The sequence below is a fragment of the Gracilinanus agilis genome, chromosome 3 (genome assembly GCF_016433145.1).
Source record: "Gracilinanus agilis isolate LMUSP501 chromosome 3, AgileGrace, whole genome shotgun sequence".
Lineage (NCBI taxonomy): Eukaryota > Metazoa > Chordata > Mammalia > Didelphimorphia > Didelphidae > Gracilinanus > Gracilinanus agilis.
In genome coordinates this window covers 56,148,978-56,165,633 of record NC_058132.1, presented here as the reverse complement: position 1 = coordinate 56,165,633, position 16,656 = coordinate 56,148,978, and positions in this window count along the sequence as shown.

Sequence of the window (16,656 nt, the reverse complement as noted above, 5' to 3'; positions counted from 1 at the left end):
TTTCTCTTGCTTTTTGTGGTTGGATATCAAACTTTCCATTTAGTCCTGATCTTTTCTGTGCAAATACTTGGAAATCTTCTATCTTGTTGAATGCCCATACTTTCCCCTGGAAGTATATAGTCAGTTTTGATGGGTAGGTGATCCTTGGTTGTAGACCCAGTTTTCTTACCTTTCTAAATATCATATTCCAAGCCTTGCGCTCTTTTAGTGTGGAGGCTCCAGGTCCTGTGTGATCCTGATTGGTGCTCCTTGATATCTGAATTGTCTCTTTCTAGCTTCTTTTAATATTTTTTTCTTTTACTTGGAAGTTCTTGAGATTGGCTATTATATTTCTGGGGGGTTGTCTTTTCAGGGTCTAGTGTAGAGGGTGATCCTTTCAATGTCTATATTGCCCTCTTATTATAGAACTTCAGGGAAGTTTTGCTGAATAATTTCTTTTAGTATGGAGTCCAAATTTCTATTAATTTCTGCTTTTTCAGGAAGACCAATGATTCTCAGATTGTCTCTTCTAGACCTGTTTTCTTGATCTGTCAATTTCTCAGTGACGTATTTCATGTTTCCTTCTATTTTGACTTCGCTTTATTTGTTCTTGCTGTCTTGAGAGATCATTGGCTTCTAATTGCCCAATTCTACCCTTTAGAGACTGGTTTTCCTTTTCAATCTGGTCTATCAGGTTCTTCAAGGCTTCTAGCTGGTCATTTCTGGTCTTCATTTTGCTTATCAATTCATTTTATTTCTGAGCCTCACTTTCCAATTGCAAAATTCTGCCTTTTAAACTGTTATTTTCTTGTCAGATCTCTTCCCTTTTTCTCATAATCTCAGATTTGAATTCTTCAAGATCTTGTGACCCATTTTCATTTTTTGGGGAAGATTTGGATATCTTTAATTGTTTGTCCTCCTCTGTTTTCTGGATGTTTTCTGTGCAGAAGTTATCAAGTGTTTGAGCTTTTTTCTTGGTCTTCTTGTTTATTTCTTGGGTCTTGATTGGCATCATTTTGTTTTATCTGCCAGAAGTCTGAGTAAGGCAATCTGGTTCCCTTTGTATGGAGTTAGAGAGCAGTTTTTTGCCTGAGGCTACTTTGTGAGTCTCTTGGCTTATCTGGGGACCCTCCTGGGTTCTCTGGTCTAGCTGTTTTCAGGGTCGAGCCCCCGTGTTCCTAGCCAGCTGCCCAGAGCTTGGGACTTGGCCCATGCTTGCTCCTCCACTGTTATATGCAAGGAATTATACGTAGGCCCATATGCAAGGAAGGAATGTATTTTTTAAAAAATGACAGTCAAGAAAGAACCAGATTGTAAATGGCTTTAAAGGCCAAATACCATATTTGATATTTGATCCTGGAGGTAATGGGAGTTTATGACTGAATGACTAGGGGTGAGGGATGCAGTGTGCCAGGGAGGATGATATGGCCAGACCTCCTCAGGAAAATCCTTTTGACAGCTGATGGACTAGGAGTGAGTGACAGAAAGTCTCCAGCATGTTTTTCTACTAATCTAGGCATGAGGTGATGAGAGACTGCACTAGAGTGGTACTGGAGTGGGTAAAAGAAGAAAACATTTGGAATAGCTACTGGATTTCTTGTAAAATATATAGATTATGTCTTCCATGTTTTCATCTTTCAGTTCATTCTCCTGAGGTGGACATTCACTAGTCATTCTTCAAATATTAAATCTATAGCTGTATATAATGTCCTTTTGGTTCTATTCATTTCACTCTTTACTATCTCATGTAGTTCTTTCCAAGCTTCTTTTTAACTAATCTGTTCATTTCTTATAGCACAGTAGTATTCCATCTTAATCATATATCACAACTTATTTAGTCATTTCTCAATTGATGGATGTTCCCTCGGTTTGCAGTTCTTTGTCACCACAAAGAGAACTGCTCTCAATATTTTGGAACATATAGCTTCTTTTCCTTTTTCACTGATCTTCTTGGGAAACATATCCTAATAAAGAGTTTTGTAGTTCTCTCAGTGTATTCCAATTTGCTCTCAAAAAATGGTTGGATCAGTTTGCAGCACCACCAACAGTGTATTAGTGTCCCCACTTTTTCTCATCCCCTCTAACATTTGTTGTTGTAGGTGCTATTATTATCCCCATTTTATAGATGAGTAAACTGAAGCAGATAGATATTAAGTGACTTGCCCAGAGTCATAGAGCTAATAAGTATCTAAGTTATATTTAAACACAGGTCTTCCTACTCCAGATCACTTATTCTTAACACTGGGTCACCTGGCTACTCAGTCTAATGACATCTTCAAACATTCCTCCCCTTTCAAGAAAGTCTTGAGTTACATTTCTATTTCTTCTGCAAAGAGCCTAGTGACTACCTTCCAGAGAGTATCCCTAATTTTTATTTTAATTTCTTTTCATTTATCTCTCCAGCTAACTTATAGAACTGTAAGGTTTAGTGAGTGCTTGATCCCACTACCACTCCAGAGTTATTCCCAAGTTACCAAAAATTGTAAAATGACTTCCTCAATAGCTCTGTCCTAAAGCTAGTAGATTCCAAGTGTCTAAAGTTCTTCACAGCGATTCCAAGCAACTTCTATAAAACTAAGAATCTGAAGATTCTTATCTTAGCTTTGATCATATTCAGAATGAACCTAACTAGTGATGCACACACAGATATTAATATTTAAGTATATAATCATGCAAATTAACAAGCAAAATGAAGCCAAGGTTTAACACCAGAACAGAGCATTGTCTTAAAATTGAAGGTGCAATAAAAAAAAAAAACAGTTTGCTTAGGAAGGGGATTCTCAGTAGGAAAACAAAATGTAAAAGGAGAGGGAAAAATTCTTTTAAAAACTGCAAAATGTGACAAAATGAAAAGTCAAAGAAAAAGCATTTATTAAGTTCTTATTGCACATCAGAAATTGTCCTAAGTGCTGATAAAACAAAGCAAAATAGTTCCAGTCCTCAAGGAACTGACATTCAAATAAGAGAAAATAACACATTCAGCAGGCCAGGCCAAGGAGGGCTTGAGAAGGAGGCAAGGCTAAGTAGGATTAAGAGCTCTCTAGAAAGTAAGTGATGGTCTAGTTCTGGACCAAAATAGGCTCACCTCCCAGAGGCTGGGAACGGAAGTCCAATTTCAAGTGGGCTACAAGGCGGGCAGAATGGCAGGGTTTGGAATCGGCTGGAATGTGGTGTGGTGGCCTGGCTCTGGGCAGTGTAAGCTCACCTATCAGTCTAAGGTTCCAGGTACAGGAGTTAAGTTCCAATAGGAGGAGGAAGTAAGCAAGAGTGCAGTAGGCGAGGTTTGGAGCTACCTCAAAAGTCTTCAAAGCATCAAAACTCATGGAGAATTGAGAATTCATATGATGCTCTCAAGTAGGCTTTTTTAAATCTAGGATTTAGTGCCTCAAATGAACCATCGGAGTTTGCTGTCCAGCTGCCTGATTTTGTTTACTAATAATGTCTGATATGTAGTCTTAGGTTCTTTCCCAGAAGTAATGTGTTCCAACCCACACCAGGAGGCACTCTTGGTCAACACCACCAAACTACCCATGGCTCTCTGAGGCCTGGCTACCTCTTTCCTTTCCTTCTGTACCTTTCACATTTGACAATGCTCAACTGGTTAACAGAACTCTTAGAAGTCTTGGCATGGATAGATTTATCCAAGATTCTGCCTAATTCTCTGTCCTGGTTCATTTCAGTGAAATTCTATCACATAAACATGGTATAATGCATATAGTTCATAAACAAAAGAAAAGGAATCAATCTATCAATCTAAGTATACTAAATATTTAGTGGGAAACCATAACTTCTTTCCCCAACAGGATCTGCAGGCAAGCCATAAGTTAGGAATTCAAGGAACACAATTCAGGTGTTTGGATTCAAATATCCACTTTGTTTGAAAGCACATAAAAACTCCAAGGTTTTTTGTTTGTTTGTTTGTTTTTGTTTTTGTTTTTGTTTTTAAATACAAAGTTTGGGTCCTCTGGCTCAAGATTCCTCATGGGTAGCTCATACCCCTTCTTCCTACCCTTCCCTCCTTAAGATCTGATTAGATGCTAATTCTTCCTTGGGAAATCTCATCCTTCTGCTGCCAACTACTCTGTCCATGCTTCCAGTCTTTTCCTGTCCTCACATCCACTATTGCATTCTGGACCTCACCATCAAAGACTCATTCCTTGTTTGGGGCCAATTTGCCTTCTTTATCTTCTTCCTAAAATTTTGCACTGTCCCATATCCTCTGGCCCATTCTAAAGGCTCTTCCTCTTTTTAGCTCTTTCCATCTCATCTCGAATTGGACAAGTATCTATGAGATTCTGACAGCTAGATTTCCTTCCTCTTCTTACCCTGTCTCTACTGCTACTTGCCAGCTCTAGGTACATTGTGTTCCCATTAGTTACAGCAAGAAGAGAAATATCTGTTCAAGAAGGAGCTATAGGATAGCATTTTTTAAAAAATCAGTTTCAAGATTAAAAAAAAAAAAAAAGACTTGGTCAGACTGCAGTTCATCCTAAAAAGGGTCTATGAATATAAGCTCAGTTGGGAAACACCAGTGTGATATAGCAGCCTCAAAGCCCCTTAGGAAGGAGGTAGTTTAGAAACATGGTGGTAATAATTCCACTATACACTCTGGGCTGGTAAGACCACATGTGAAATATGATATTCAGTTCTTGGGTGTCGCATTTTAGGAAAGGCAATGATTGATAAGTTGAAAAGCATATAGAAGAGGTTAACCAGAAAGACTGGAAGAATTTAAGATTATGCCATGTAAATAACTGGGAAAGTTTAGTCTGAAGAAGACGTGGGGTTAAAATGGCTCCTGCCTACAAGAACTTGTCATGAAGAAATATTAGACTTCATTTACTTAGTCCCAGAATTCAGTAGTAGGAAGAAAGTAGGGGAATTCTAGAAGCAAATTAAGATTCAATAAAAGAGAAAGCTGTCCAAAAATGAAATACTTTCTTTCAAGGCACTGGGTTCTTCCTCACTTTTTGTTGTTCTTTGATCATTTCAGACATGTCAGACTCATTTAGGGGATTTTGGGAGGGGAGAGATCCTTGAATGATTCACCATTTCCTTTTCCAGTTTATTTGACAGATGAGGAAACCGAGGCAAACAGGGGTGAAGTGACTTGTCCTGGGTCACATAACTAGTGTCTAAGGCCAAATTCGAACTTAGAACCTGGCATACTATCCACTGTGCCACCTACCTGCCCTGTTCCCTCACATCAGAGATCTATAAACAAAAGCTAACTATTTGTCACATAAGCTGTACAGGGGCCCTTTATCAGGGATAGGTTGGACTAGGTGGTCTCTGGGCTCCCTTCTAACTGAAATCCTTTGATTTCTTTTTTAATATCTTTCAGAAATCAGCTATAGTTTAGGATTCTAACTTTGACCTTAGGGTTCCCATTCTATTATTTTAGGGACCCTTCAACAACGTTCAACATCTGTTACTCTGACCCTAGTTGCCTGAGCTCCCCATTGCCACACACTCATTCCCCAAATTTTTCCTAATTCTTGACCCCATCTTCACTACATTCAAGATTTAGAAGTAGAAAAAAACCCTATAAATCATCCAGTGTCATTCTTGCCATTTTGCAGGTAAGGAAGCTAGATCCCAGAAAAGTTAAGTCATTTGCTTGACTTCACATAGGTTATGAGAAGCGTAACCAGGATTTAAACTGATATCTATCAACTCCTCACCCAGGGCTCTATCCATTTGTTTTTGAAGGTACTTGAGTGTTTAATCAGGAACAACAGGGGTAAAGGGGATGAAGGTAGGTTATCAGCAGGAAAAGGGGTGCAGGTATCCCTAAGCCAAGGTCCATCACTCTGGCAAGTTCCCACCAAGCTTCAGACCCAAAGGTGAGTCTCACCAGTGTCCCTCAACCAGAGCTTCTCCTTCCCAAACCTCACTAATAATATTCCTATGAGCTACAATAGCTATAAGTCCAGGTGGGGTACTACAGGGCCATGTCCAAGGCAAGTGGTGTTCAAGGAACAGCTCCCCCAAAAGAAGTCCAGTAACCCTAAATTCAGTTTCTATCCATTTTATCAGTGTGCCTCTGCCTTCCTAAAACCATTCCTTCTGCTCCTGTCATAAGGAAGGGTTCACAAGACATTCACTAACCAGGAAAATAACCTTCGCTAAAATGTTAGTTACTTAAGTTGGGTACAAGTTCAGCCCCTGTGGCAGGCATCTATGGAGATACTTTGTGTGGAGGAAATACTTTCAGTGCCCAGGCATCTTTCCTTATGCAGGCATCCCCCTCCCACTCTAAGGTCTGAGGGTTATGGAGCCCAGATGTAATAAAAGTCATGATTCAAAAGCTATGAGGTTGGCACTTACCAAATATCAGGAATGAGCACAGCACAACTAGGAACTTCATTCTGTTGGCTGCGGGGGAAAGAGGGGTGGGAATGTAGACAGAGGGGGAAGGTAGTGTGGAAAAAACCAAGTAGCTTTCAATCATCCCTTCACTCTAGACCCTAATATTCTAGTCACCTCTCAACCTGACCCTACTCCACCCATTCTCAAGTTGGGCCATGCACTTCCTGCTACTTTCCTCCATAGGTTCAGCCCTCACCAGGATCTTTCTCCAGCTTGGTCCCACTGAGGACCCCCTATCTTCTTGGAGAGCAGTCCCTCCCCTATGTCTCCCAAGACGAATTCTCCTTACCCATCAGTTCTTTTCACCACCTCCATTTAAAGCAAGTGGATGACCCAAACAGCCCTAAAAGTAAAGAAAATTCCACCTTGGTCCAGACCAGGACTTTTTCTTGAGCCTGATGCATTTTTCCAAGCTTCCTGCCTGGTTCCATTCAGGCCCTGAGTCATGCCCTTTCATAACTGAGTGGCACTTCCTTTCCCTATATCATTTCACCTCCCTCTTTTGCAGATGCCTCTAATTAGAGCCCACTGTAGCATTCCAAGAAGGATTCTAGAATTAAGAGCTGAAAAGGACCTTGGATGTTAGCTAATCCAAATCTCTTATTTTACAGATGAGGAAACTAAGATCCAAATTTGGCTAAGGTTGTGGTAGTAGAAAGCAGGGCAAGAGCTCCTTTGTTTTTCCATGTCTAAAAGCCAGCTCATCCCCAGATGCCCTGGCTCACAGCATAGGACCAACTCCCTGAAACTCTGGATTCCAAAGACATTCCCAAAGATTCTATATGCCAAGTGCCTGAACTTCACGAGCCAAGAAAAGCTAACTCGTCCACTTAGGAATATAGGGTCCTTCAGAGATTCTATCATCTCCCTCACTTTCTTTGTGTTGCCTTCTTTTCTTATCCTGTGACCCACCTAACCCCTGTGTCCCTGATTAGGCTGATACTCATCTGGAAATACTTGGACAGAGAGTATTTGGAAGGAAAGAACCAAGGATCAAAGGGTTGGAAGAAGTAGAAAGCAAAAATGAAATCCCAGGGAAAGAATGTATTTTATTTGACTGGCCACTGAATGGAAAGCTACTCTAACCAAAGTTAGAAAAAATGGGGCTGCCTCCTGAGGGATAGTAGTTACAGTAATAACACCTTTCAAGATCAACAGAGACAGGCTGATGAATAGGCTGTAGACCATTGGGTTGAAGAGTCATTCGTCTGGGCTGGACTGAGCAATTTTCCCAGAGATCCTGTAGGGTTCTTCCAAACACAGCTTGGAGTTCATCTCCTCAGTCCCTGTTAGGAAGTAGGGGAGCATATCAGTAACAGTTTGGGGTTATTGAGACCCAGCCAGAAGTAGCGATTTCCCTCTAATCTGTAAGGAAAGATATCACACATGCCATTGAGGAAAAAGCATGTGGTATGCAGTGGGAGAATTTAATTTAAATCCCTGCTCTGTAACTAAACAGGTATGTGACTCCATCAAGTCAAGTCCTATATTACCCCTCTGAACCTCAGTTTCCTCATCTGAAAAATAAAAGAGTTGAACTAGATAACCTTCAAGCTTCCTTTTAGCTCCAAATTTTAGGATTTATGACCATCCTTCTCAAATGCCTCATCCTTCACTATCTCCCCCATAGTTCATCCTACCCCATTCATAGCCCTACTCCTACCAGTACCCCAGAAAGAAAATCTATTCACCTGAGGTTCTTCTTCTTGGGGATGAGATGCCCAAATGGCAGCAAGTTCCAAGATCCTTCCTGCTGGTGCTAAGTTTTCTTTATATTGACTGCCATGCCACCATCTTCTAGCCTTCTTCCCATAGCATTGTCACTGCCAAATGCAATCTTGGTTGCTTCTTCTATAGAAGAAATCTCCATCCTCACTTTCCAGGTCCCCTGCAGGTGTTTCACATTCAAGATATTATTTCCCAAAGCATATCATGTTGGTTTTCCTGGGAGAAGGCCAATGAATGGCAAACCTGTGGTTAGAAATGCTTTCTGATTCTGATCTCCTTAGCACACTTTGACACTTTTAATATTCTCTTTTCTGGAATTGAAGCATTGCTGCCAGGAAGAGGGCACTCAAAGATATTTGCCTCTCCTTATTTTGTACATAAACATATAATTTCATCCACGTTCAGGCCACAGGGCTCATGAAAAGGGACTCCCTTTTCACATACTGAGCAACTCAAGTCTTCTAAAATGGCATCCTGAGAACAATTTTAATTATGATAAATTAGATCATGGTTCACAAATACAGGAGCTTCCTAAAAAAATTGAGGGAGCAAAAAAGATATTCAGTTCACAGTATGAATCAGGGTTTGGGACAAGTAATTTGTTCCTACAAAGGCATAGTAAACATGAAAGATTCACAAAACATTTTAACAATTAGAACAAAAATCAGTAACGATGTATAACTGCTGTTACGATCTTCTAGGAGGCTGATCCTTAAACATCATCAGAACAGAGGATGATTTATAGTCCAATAATTAGTTTTCTTAACTTTCACCCCAGCTCCTTACTACCTTGACAACTCTGCTAGTAAGATGGCCAGCCAGGCTTGGGCTGGTCCTTGGTGTCAACTTCTCTGATTTAGAAACTTTCCCTGCCACCAATCAGCTCCAACCTGGTGGGATCCAAAGTTCCTAAACCTCTCAAACTCATAAAGTTGCTTCCAAGCCCGGATCATTCATCTTGGGTACTCACTTGCCTAAGATAGTCATTTTTCAGTCATACCCAACTCTTATCAACCCCATTTAAGGCTTCTTTGGCAAAGAAGCTGGAGTGATTTGCCATCCTTCTCCAGCTTATTTTAAAATAAGGAAACCAAGGCAAATAGGGTTATAACTTGTCCAGGGTCACACAACTAGTAAGTGTCTGAGGCCAGATTTGAACTTATGAAGATCTGCTTCCTGATCTCAAGCTCAGATCTCTATTCACTGTAGCTCCTAGCTGTCCCCTCACCTTAGATCAGGAAACCCCAAAGCAGCAAAGGCTGCCAGGGACACTAATGCAAACTTGGCTAAACAGGATGTGTCACATAGGTACAATGGAAGTCAGGTGGGAGATGGAGGTAATTGCTCTTCCCTCACCTGAGTCTTGGGAACTATCTCAAAAGAGTACTCTTGTTTTACAGATGCAAAATAAGAGAGAAGCAGGGGTAGGGATTTGGGGGCAGATCAATCTCTTTTGTAAACTACTAAGTCATCATTCTCTCTCTCTGTAGCCAATCATGAGACTCTTTTCCATCAAAGTACAAGCTTCTGTAAGACTAAAAATTAATATCCAAAAACTCCAAGTATTATATTTTTATAAAATGTGTTAATAATAATTTGAAATAAAGGAAAATGATAGCCTTAGTGAAGAGAAGCTTCCCAAACTACACAGGTGGGAGAAGAGCCTCCAGAGAAGAGAGAGAGTAAGGACGGGGTTACACACAACTATATACAAAACACGAGCCCGCAAAGTGGTGGAGAAAGGAGAGGAAAGGAATTCTAGGAGATGTAGTCCTGGGGTACAACATTCTAACGACACTCTTCTCAGTGATAAGTCATGGCTGAAGGCTGATTCCAAAGCTAACACTTGGTCAAAAGGAACCACAGTAATCACAAGTTCAGGCCCTCATTACACTTAAAGAATAACAGAAAAGGCATGTACCAAAGGAGATTGCAATAGTTACCCTCACAGCCAAATCTCCTGCTGGAGGGGAAGCCATTCTCAAAGAAGAGTTGAATTGAATCTGGAATCTCATCTCCCCAAGTGCCTTAAAGGATAAAGCTTACTCAGTCTTGCTTTCTATCCATCTATCATTTATAGACATATATTTACGTATATGTATGCATATTTGGGCCGTGTATATCCATAAGAATTTATGTGCATATGTTTGTGTATATGTGTATTTGGGACCTCATGTTTATAACTTTATATAGAAGTATATGTAAATATGCAGCCCTTTCATTTTTATTTTTATTTTTTCCCATTTAATAATTTTTATTTTTTAGAAAAGTTAACATGGTTATATGATTCATGCTCTTACTTTCCCCTTCACCCCTGCCTCCTGGCTCCCCCCCCCCCCCATAGCCAATGCGCATTTCCACTGGTTTTAACATGTGTCATTGATCAAGACCTATTTCCAAATTGTTGATAGTTGCATTGGTGTGGTAGTTTCGAGTCTACATCCCCAGTCATGTCCGCATCAACCCATGTGTTCAAGCAGTTGCTTTTCTTCTGTGTTTCCTCTCCTGCAGTTCTTCTGAATGCGCGTAGAGTTCTTTACCATAAGTTCCTCAGAACTTTCCTTGGTCATTACATTACTGCTAGTACAGAAGTCCATTACATTTGATTTTACCATAGTATATCAGTTTCTGTGTACAATGTTCTTCTGGATTCGCTCCTTTCACTCTGCATCAATTCCTGGAGGTCTTTCCAATTCACATGGAATTCCTCCAGTTTATTATTCCTTTGAGCACAATAGTATTCTATCACCAGCATATACCACAATTTGTTAAGCCATTGCCCGATTGAAGGGCATACCCTCATTTTCCAGTTTTTTGCCACCACAAAAAGCGCAGCTATAAATATTTTTGTACAAGTCTGTTTATCTATGATCTCTTTGGGGTACAATCCCAACAATGGTGTGGCTGGATCAAAGGGCAGGCATTCTTTTATAGCCCTTTGAGCATAGTTCCAAATTGCCATCCAGAATGGTTGGATCAGTTCACAACTCCACCAGCAATGCATTAATGTCCCAATTTTGCCACATCCCCTCCAACATTCATTAGCCCTTTCATTTTTAGTTAAGCACTCAGGTAAGCACTTCTGAGAAATGTTCCTTTCTGCAACAAAGATCTGGGAGAGGACCAGGGACTTGAGAGAAGAAAACAGGGAGGAACTGAATTAGTTCACCAAGAAATTAAGATAAGGAAGGAGTGTGTTAGCAGAGCAATGATATGATCTGGGAAAGAACTGAGGAAAGGAGGAACTGGAGGTCACTGTGATTCATTCCAAAGAAAAGGATTAAGACTACAAGACAGAGGAAGAGGTGGAATGTCAGTGGCTTATTGAGAATTTCAGTCAGGGATATAAATGAAAAGCACAACCTGGGCTGGAAAGATTGTTCGGGGAAACTACATCATCAGGAGGGAGCCAGGTCTCAATGAGTGGAAGAAGATCAGAGTGAGAAAGAGAAAAGTTTGAGAAAAAAAAAACAAAGAGGAAACCAAATGATTGCTTGTTGCAGATGATATGGTGATTTGCTAAGAGAAACCTAAATCATCAGCTAAAAATTAATTGAAACAATAGCTTTAGCAAAATTGCATTTCAAAAAATAAAACCACTTCCATCATCAGAATTTCTGTTACAACAAAACCCAGTAGAAGAGATAGAAAGGGAAAATTGATTTAAAATACCTACAGAAAATAAAATACCTAGAAGTCTACTTGCCAAGACACACTACAGGAATTAAACTACAAAACTATCTTTACACAAATAAAGACGTCAGACCCAAACAATTGACAGAATGTTCATTGTTCAAGAGGAAGCTGAGCCAATATAATAAAAATGATGATATTAAATTTACTTATTCAGTGCCATACCAAGCAAACTACCAAACTATTACTTTAGAGGACTGCAAGAATCTATTTTAAAAAGTTAAATTTCGAGGAACAAAATGTAAAAAATGTTAAGAAAAATAATAGGAGGAAAAATGTGTGGTAAGGAAATAGGTCCCAGGCAAATTAGATCTCAAAGAAGTAATTGTCAAAACATTTTGTTTCTGATTAAGGAATAGAAAGGTCAATCAATGGGATAGATTAGATACAAAATATACAGGAGCAAACAAACCTTACCTTAGTTACTAGGTTAAGGACTCACTACTTAACAAAACCTGCTGGTAAAACTAGAAAATAGTCTAGAAGAAAATAAATATAGGCCAACTTCTAATACTACATATGCTGAGTTCTCAATGGGTACATGACTTACCCACTAAAGATGAAATCATAAAGGAAAAGGGGGAAAGCATTTATCAAGAGCTTATTATTTGCCAGGTACTGTGCTTAGTACCTTAAAAAGATTTTCTCATTTGATCCTACAACAACCTTACTATTTATCCCTAATTTATACCTAAGGAAACTGAGACAGAGATAGAGCTCTGAGCCCAGAGTCAGGAAGTCCTGAGTTCAAATTCAGTTTCAGAAGCTTGCTCAGTATTACACAGCTAAATGTCAGAGCAAAGTAAGAGTCAGAGACTGGATTTGAACTCAGGTCTTCCTGACCCCAAACCTAGTGTACTATCCACTATACTACCTAACTGCCTCTAAACAAATAAGAAGAGCAAGGAAGAAATTCCAATTCAAGTCTATGGACCAGAAATCCATAGTTTCTGATCAAAGTATAGAGAAGATCATTAGAAGATAAAGTGAAAATTTTTGATTATGTAAATTTAAAAAGATTTTGCATAAAAATATTAATGTAGCAAAATTAGAAGGGAAGTAGGTCATTGGTGGTAGGAGGGATCTTTCAGGAAGTTTCTCTGTTAGGGGTCCTGCTTCCAAGATATATAAGGAACTGATTCAAAAACAGTTATTTCCCAGATGATAAATGGTCAAAGAATATGAATTACATTAAGAAAGAAATCTAAGCTATAAATAGCAATATAAAAAATGCTCCAAATAATCACAATTGTTATTTGCAAATTAAAGGAACTCTGAGGTAGTAACTTATACCCCTGAGACTGGAAACGGTCAAAAATGGAAAATGACAAATGCTGGAGGGGCCAAAGGAAATACAAGCATAATAAAGCCCTGTGATTGGAGCTTTTAAGTGGTCTAATCATTCTGAAAAGCAATTACTAAATATTACTAAACTATGGATATCCTTTGACCAATATCACTACTATACCTATATTCCAAAGAGAACCAAGAAAGGAACAGTCCATAAGTATAAACATTTATTACAGCTCTTTTTGAGCTAAGAAAGAACTAGAAACTAAAGTTTTGCCCATCGATTAAAGAATAAATGAAAAAATGATAGCATATAGATATAAGAGAATATCATTATGCTATAAAAATGATGAAGAGGATGGTTTCAGAGAAACATGGGTTAATTTGTAGGAACTTATGCAGAATGAAGTAAGCAAAGTCAGAACAATTTATACAAAGATGACAATATTATAAAGTCAAACAACTTAGAAACACTTATCAGCATAATGACATGGGAACAATGGTCCATCACATGCTTTAAGAATATAATGTTGGAAGTTGTGTGATCAATGGAATGGAAAGAAGTTGAAGATAGGAGATCTCATAGGTAAGAGGTGATGAGGAACTGAACTGGTTTGAGTGGATATAAGGAGACAGATTTGAGAAATGTTATGGAGGTAGGATCAATCAGCCAACAAGCATTTATTAATCACAGAGTCCACATGGATACAAAAGCAGAAGTGAAACATTTCCTGTATCCATTCTAGTAGGATGATAGTATGTACATAAATGAGTATATACAACATAAATACAAGGTAGGTTTGTGGAGGGGAAGGGGCACAGTAGCAGTAGCTACCCAGAAAGGCTTCATGTAAAAGGTGTTGTTTAAGCTGAATGTTAAAGGAAATTAGGGATTCTTAGAGGTTAAGGTGAAGTGGTAGTGCATTCCAGGAATGGAGGATACTCATTGAAAAGGCATAAAAATGAGAAACAGGGTATCCTATGTGACAAATGGTAAGAAGGCCAATTTGTCTAGCCCAGTGATGGGCAAACTTTTTAAAGAGGGGCCAAAGGAAAGGAAATGCTCATCTGTCAGTCTGTTTCTGAGGCAACTCTTTTGAAGTTTCATTGTATTGTATCCCTACTCATTGTATTCATCAGATTAGGAATAATGTCTCCCAGCCTGATAGAACATTTCAGGGGGCCGCATCTGGCCCACTGGCCGTAGTTTGCCAATCACTGCTCTAGACCATAGAGGACATGTAGCTCCCAAATTATACCAGAGTATTGAGTCCCACAGGTAATGATAGCTCCAAGTTCAAGGTACTTTGTCATTGGAATCTTGTGCCTTTGAACTTCATTATCCAGGAACCCACTCACTTCCTGTCATTGTGTGCTGAAGTAGATAGAAGATAAATTGGGTGGAGTTTCGTGTCTAGCTCTCTTTCCTTCCTGTGACAATTTTGATGCAGATGCCATTTTTGAGCAAGTAGATTACCAATAGGCACGTGGTTTTATTTTGTTAAATAATTACCTTTTTATTCCTTTGCTTCTAGTGATTATTAATAAATCTTATAAAATATAATATTTGAAGTTATTGTATATTAATTTTAATTTTTACATTTTTGGCAACCACTGAAGTTGGAAAAAGAATTCTCAATTTTTTCACTAGTATTGTAGAGACTAGGCAGGCCCAAATATTTGAAGTTATTGTATATTAATTTTAATTTTTACAGTACTCTGTAGGGCCATACTACTAAGACTATATATAGCTCACAAGCCTCCACAGATATATTCCACTTAAGTGTCAAACAAATGACAAAATAAGGTCAGAGCAAAGGCATTTACTAAAGTGGCATATATTAAGAGTAGTCACAAAACTTTTTTCTTCCCCAAAATTGAGTCATGCTCCCCCAACCTACACCATATCACTAGAAAGAGTGGGCACATGGAAAACTCTAATAGGTATATATCCATGTAGAGAAAACAAGTGGCCAAAGCAGTTCCGACCTCTGGCATTATAAGTGATTAATTTTATTTCCCCATGGTATATTCATGCTGGTCCCCACTGTACATGATGTCTCATGATGAGGATGTCAGTTTGCTGAACTCTCTGGGCCTACCCCAAGCTAGCCATGGTGATTCTTATTGAGAAAGTTACTCTACTGTAAATCCTCTTCCTTGTCCTTCTTCTAGCTTTTCTCTGATGGCGGTATAAAATGGTCCTCAATCCTTTCAAGTTGCTTATAATAATAGTGAAGGTGATAGAGTAACAGAAGAAGCAAAGGGTGCTAAAGATCACACTATGTATAAACATTGACAATTGTTGATAATCTAAATGTAAGAACTTTGTGCACTGACCAATGAATGGACAAATGCCTGGAGAAAATAAAGTATTAATCCTGATATTTTGCTAAAATAGAAACAAAAGAGAGAAAGTTACAGGTAAAATTCTCTTTAGAAAGGCAGATGAAGAAGTAGGCTGGATTGATTTTATCATGCATCCAAAATAACAAAAAATGTCATTTCAGAGGATAGTTGGTCATCTCATATGACAGTATTCATAAAAGTACTTGTGAAAAACCAACAGGAAAATAATTGCAACTTGAGTAACAACATTGATTACAGAAGATAAGAAAGTAGAGAAATATTATCCAGAACTCAATAAGACCTTCCAAGTTAAATGAAGATATACTACAATACTCATTTACTTCAATCCAAATGTTGGCAATGAAGAGGACTAGAAAAAATGTGTTAGAAAAATAATATTCTAACAAAGAATGAGAAAGTCCAGTGGGTGGTAGATGGCATAGAAACCACCCCCCTTCATATTAGGAATATGTTTCTCAAGAAAAGAATCAGGAGGTACCAAATAACAACAAATAGGATGAGCTAATATAATAAAAATGACAATCCTACTAAAATTAATTTACTTATTCAGTGCCATACCTGTCAAACTACCAAGAAACTTTTTTTATAGAATTTAAAAAAAACTATAACAAAGTTCATCTGGAAGAACAAAAGATCAAGAATATCAAGGAAACTAATGAAAAAAATGTAAAGGATGGAGGCCAACAGTACTAGATCTTAAACTGTACTAGTAGTGGTCATCAAAACAATATGGCTGGGTAACTCAGTGGATTGAGAGTCAGGCTTAGAGACAGGAGGTCCTGGGTTCAAATCTGGCTTTAGACACTTCCTAGCCATGGGACCCTGGGAAAATCACTTAACACCCCTTGCTGTAATATAAGTTTTACATAGTTGCAAGTAGCCATGTTAGGGGCAGGAGCTGCCGGTTAAGGACTTGGAACTTTGAAACGTTCATGAGTTGGCATGCCAGGGCATGAGACCAATCGTCAGTTGGAATTGCCCTATAAAAGGAGATGAGACAAACCACCTGGGACTCATTTGAGAGATAAACAGGGAGTGGTGTTGGGTAGGCTTATCCTTCTCTTCTCTACTGAACTTCATAAGCTAGAGATCATTTGTCACTCCATAGGGACAACAATCCCAGCTTATGCCTTTAGTGCCAACATATATCATCTACTACAACTGAAACACCGAAGATTAATCAATAAATCAATATCGTCATCAAGCTGCATCCTGATCTGAACA